This window comes from Crinia signifera, chromosome 1 (assembly GCF_055691185.1).
Source record: "Crinia signifera chromosome 1, ASM5569118v1, whole genome shotgun sequence".
NCBI lineage: Eukaryota > Metazoa > Chordata > Amphibia > Anura > Myobatrachidae > Crinia > Crinia signifera.
In genome coordinates this window covers 389,787,215-389,793,214 of record NC_139217.1, presented here as the reverse complement: position 1 = coordinate 389,793,214, position 6,000 = coordinate 389,787,215, and positions in this window count along the sequence as shown.

The following is a 6,000-nucleotide window of genomic DNA, read 5'->3' as shown; positions in this document are numbered from 1 at the left end:
TCTGTCTCACTTGGAGCATTTGCAAACAGGGCAAACCCTTTCTGAGAGGAAAAGGGTGGAAACTATTATTAACCAATATTGTGTTTCTGTCTGTAGACTTTACATAAAGCGAAGTGGTCAGTACCCTATTTTCAATTTGTAAGTGCACACAAAGAAATTTGATTTCACATGTATTGATGTAAAAAAGTGAATTGTATTGCTTCACCTCTGGCATTGTGTTTTTCTAATAACTGTTGGAGAACCTTACAGATACCAGACCACAATATCAGGAGGTCATCAATAAATCGGATGTTGTCACTGATTGAAGAATATGAAAATATCTTTCATTCCTGTTGGCACATGAAGGCATTGGCGTAAGATGGGGCCACATTGGACCCGATCGCACAGCCAAGCCTTTGTAGATAGTACCTGCCATCAAAATAGAAGTAGTTGTCAGTGAGGGTTAACCTCAATAAAGCAATGAAAAATGCTATCGGTGGATCCGATATTCAGAACTCCCCCATAATAGTGCTTTCACTGCCTCCATACCCAATTCATAAGGTATGGAGGTGTAGAGACTAACTACATCGGCACTGCATAGGACTGCGTGTGGTGGTAAATCCGCCAAATTACGCAACCCAATCAATAAGTCAGTTGTATACATGATATAAGTTAGGGTTTTCTGAATGCAGGGGTTCAAAAGTGAATCCAAATACACAGATACTGGCTGGTATAAGGACCCTCTGGCAGAGATGCTAGGTCTGCCAGGAGGGGTCCACCAATCGTTTGTGGATTTTTGGGAGGGTGTAAAACAATGGCGTGATTGGAAATTCAACTCTTAATGCATTATAAAGATCCATTGACAAGAAGCCTTTATTTTCACCACATGGAAGTATGACGAGTGCTGCCTTATTTCACATATATATCTATATATACAGCTTGGTAGGGAAGTGCGTCACTCTCAGTATAATAAAGTACACCGAAACGGAAGGTAAGTTTAGCAACGTTTCAACGTCCTTTTATTAGGACATTTTCATCAGGCCTGATGAAAATGTCCTAATAAAAGGACGTTGAAACGTTGCTAAACTTACCTTCCGTTTCGGTGTACTTTATTATACTGCGAGTGCCGCACTTCCCTACCAAGCTACACTATCCATGGTGAAGGCACCCAGTGCATTACTCTAAGCCTTGGAGCCGTGGATGTGCCGGCCGTCTGTCTGGATATCTATATATACATATATATCTATATCTATCTATCTTTATAGATAGATAGATAGATAGATAGATATAGATATATCTATCATATATATATATATATATATATATATATATATATAAAAATATATATATAAACCCCCACTTATACACATTTTGTACCTCAGAGCATGTTACAGTTCCATAGGTAGCATAAAATGGAGGATTATGTTTAATAGACTGCTCAAGTTTCCAAAAGGCTTCTATAAATATTTGTGTGGTTAGCTAGTCAAAACATTTTAGGATATGCACAAAATGTTTCAGATTTTTTGTAGATTAAGCATGTAATCACTCATACGCTTATAGTAACATTGTTTCCCTTCCACTCCTGATGATCTGGTTTGTGTATTTTTAAAATAAATACACGTTAAGTCTTCCAAGGAGTTTATATGAGTGTAATAAGATCCAGCTTGCCTGTGTCACTTTTCCTCTGATATATTATTACTATAATAGACAAATTGTATTAATCATATCCTGTAATTCATTTTATTTAATAGACGTGAAATTATTAAATGAATGTCTAGTTTAAACCTAAACCTTTTCACCTTCAAAGGTTATGTCATGCACATTTTATGTATGTGAGTGAGACCTAACAGTGTGCATTAAATGTACTCATTCAGATTTGCTTGGTTCCAACACACCAGTTTACACTTCGGAGGTTATTCTGGGTGATTCACAAGGCTGCTAATTCCGAGGCCGCACGCAACAAGCTCATGCGCAGAAATAACCATTGGAACATTAAATCAATCAAATCATGATGAGTACACACTGGGACTGATTCTGGTTCACTCACAAAAGCAAATTCTCTCTCTAATGGACAAAACCATGTGCACTGCAGACGTCAGATGTAATGTGCAGAGAGAGTTAGATTTGGGTGGTGTTTGTACTTCAAACTGATATCTATAGTGCAGTGTAAAAATAAAGCAGCCAGTAATTACCCTGCATAGAAACAAAATAACACCCAAATCTAACTCTATCTGCACATGTAACATCTGCCGCCCCCCACCCCCTGCAGTGCACTTGGTTTTGCCCATTAGAGAGAAAATTTGCTTTTGCAAGTGAACCAGTATCAAGCCCACTATATGCAGTCCTGCGGCATTGTCACTCACATCTTAAAAACTAAAACTTGAGCGGAGATGACGGAGCCAAACTTCAGCCATTGATTTCCCAGAAGCCAGGAATCTCAGGGTAATCACCAGCTTCGCCTCAGCAGAAATGGCCTTCTGCTACTGTGTATTCGATATATATCCGGATACATGGCATCAACAGACACAGTAATTCTTGGATGGGGGCATTATACATACTTAAAATATTGTAGCAGTCATCCGGATTGTTCTTCCGATTCTCCATAAGCAGCGGCATGTAAAAGGAAGTACCCCCTGTAGCAATGCTCCTTTGTCCAGCATGATCTGAGGCTTCTCCTGTTCTCAGCCCTCTTCCTATCAACTATCGCCACAGGACTGATGTGAATGTTCAACTATTTTCTGTAAAGCGCTGTGGAATATGTGTGCGCTATATAAGAACCTGTTAGTAAATAAATAAATTCAGACAGAACCTACTCTTTCTTTGTCTGCTTTTTAGGTTCATGCTATCTATGGTCTCCTTTGCACCTTAGTGTTGCTGTCTTCCATTTCTAGTCTCAGAATTCCTGCTAAACTTTGTTAATAAATTTCTTATGATTAACCTGCCTCCGATCATACTTGGGGACTTCAATATTTTTATTAACAGCCCCCAATGTGTTTGCTGCTCCTCTTCCTCCCACTGTCATGGACATTCCTTTGATCTTGTCATCTGCTCCATCCCTAGGTTCCCCAACTTTACCTTCCTGCTATGTGATTAAAATCTTCATTACTTCCCCCTTAATTCACCCTTGCACCTAAATCCACTTGCATACAGCAATTCCTAAATATATACACTATTCTTCTGTTATTCTTATAAAAAAACAACTTCTTCCACTTTCTCCTTTGGCTATCCTGTCCTCCCTTGCTTCTTTCTAAAACAAAACACTCATGTATGTCCTAGCAAATGCAGTATCAGCCACCAAATATAGTTAATGGCAACCCCAACTATGGTACACAGGTTACATGTGAAACAATACCTGCACTGCTGGTCACCACTTAAGGAAATTTCAGTCCTACTGTATGCTGACTATATCCATTATAAAGTCACCCCGTCACCTTAAACCAAGACACTTTTCAAGCACTTCTATGTAAGAGGCAAAATTTCAACAACCATTGTCTCTTCATGACCTTAAACACACTTCTCTGTCTACCTGCACCTCCTCCATGCCCAGGCGGATAGCCTTTGCTTTTACAACATACTTCAAAGACAAAGTCGACAATTGGATTTGAATATGATATCATCCAGATGGTGGCCTTTATGTGTGATACACATTTGTAGTCAACTTCTGAAGTTTCGCATCACTTGGCAGGTCACTTCTGTCATTATTGCTGCAATTTCTTAACAAAGCTGACTTTCATTTGTCAGGCTATACTAACAGCAGAATATTTCGTTATTGGGGAAAACAATACTCATCAGTTTCATGAAAAGCCACTACACAGTCTACTGGGCCAACTGAAATCTAAGGTCTATAAACATCGACCAGGAATCAGTGAAGAACTGAAGCTGCTATGTGCCAAAAAATGAGTGTACCATTCATTTCATGCACTTTTAGACTGTGTACTAAAATGTTAATAGCATTTACCATGCCTTTTTAGTTAACCGTTAAAATATGGAAGGTTTTTTGCCTCACACTGTACATATCTTTGTCTCTCTAACCATTCTTGACACACACACACACACACACACACACACACACACACACACACACACACATACACACACACACCTCATGCATTTAGGATTTCACATAATTTAGGATTTTACCTCCAGTATTCCAATAAGACTGTACTCACACAAATTATCAATGATCTTATTTAAAGAGCAGTCTTAAGGTGCGATTTGAGCTTCCGATTTTGAGCATTTAGCTAAAATCGGAAAAACTGTTAGCACAAATCGCACAGTGAGTATACAACTTGCAATGCCGATGCACGCTTCCTTGGGATTGGCTTCGCAATAAAACATAAAGTGTCCAGGCAAGCCAACTCTGTGTATAATGTATACAGTCTAGTGTTCTAGTAAAGTCAAAATCATCCATAGTAAAATCTCAAGGAAATATTGTCAATACTGTATGGTTCAAGGTATATTGCATAGTCAAAATCGTACATAGCCAAAATCTCACCGTGTATATGCACCTAAAGAGTCACTTTTCCCATAGAGAGCCCCCTGGACTTCTTGGCTAATTTTATATCATGTGGCTTTTTTGCATTGTTATTTTTATTGATATTCGCCGCTCAACATTTTGATTGCCAATCTGCAAATTGGATCAACTTTGGCAATTAGGCAACCACCCACTTGACATATGACACACATAATGCACTCACACAAGTGTTCGAATTTCCACTCAGTGTCAATTCTACTCCCTTCACTTTTTTGTATTTATATATACATTTATATTTCTTCTACATGTTGTTGTTTGGTAAGGTTACATCAATTTGTGTTATTTTCCACTTTATTAAATATGAACTTAGGTATATGTGTTAAAACACACCTATAATAGAACTAGGATGGGGACAAATAACAATAACAAGGCTGAATACAGACAGTCTTCTTTTAAAGCATTATTTATTTATTTCGTTTCTTATATAGCACAGCAGATTCCATTGCGCTTTACAGTTGTAGACAGTGTTAGAAAAAAAACAGGGTAACAACAGACAGACAAGGAGGTAGGAGGGCCCTGCTGCAGCTTACAATCTATAGGGACATAGGAGGGAAACAAAAGGAATACCACCAGTAATAGCATAGCAGTCCCACCAAGTCCAGAAGGGAAGCTATATAATACATAAGTGCCTCTGAGGGTTATGTGTGTACTTAAATATGATAGTCCTGTCTGAAGAGTTGAGTTTTCAGGGAAAGTTTGGAGGCCAGGGGAGAGTCTTATTGTGCATGAAAGGGCATTCCATAGGGTGGGGGCAGCCCAATGATAGTCCTGTAATAGTGAATTTGAGCAAGTAATCCATGCAGAAGAGAGATGCAGATCTTATGCAGAGCAGAGCGGTAGAGTATGGAGACATTTAGAGATAAGTAAAGAGATATACGTTGGTGTATTATGGTTAATAGCTTTATATGTGAGTTGAAGTATTTTATATTGAATATGGTAAAATCAAGCATTACTCTCCAAATAAGAAATCTGTTGCATGAACAGTGCAGAAATTCTGGATACTCATCTCGTACATATGAAGACTGTTTTCTATAATCATGGAGACGTTTATCACAAATATTGCACAGTAATTGCATTTTTATTGATTCAATCAGTTCATGTCATCATTATTCTGCTCTATAGTAATACAGCAAACATCTAGTACATTTATATGAGTTATACTGAATTCAGAAATACCTTTGCTCTGCCAGGATGCCACTGTGTTTGACTGACCCTTTGACAATTTTCTCACTTATCATTATTTGCCAGAGGCAAATATTACATAAATACACATTTGTAGAATACTCTGTTTTACTGGAACAAGATTTCCCACACATTTCCGGTTTCAATGACAAATTCATGTTTTTTTAGAGAAAATTGACTAAATATTTTTACTTCATATATTGTATAAGTACCTAAAAGATAAATTCATGACAATTTAACCAAATAGAGAACAGTGGATATAAAATGATATAAAACAAACAACAAAATAAAAATATAAAGGATTA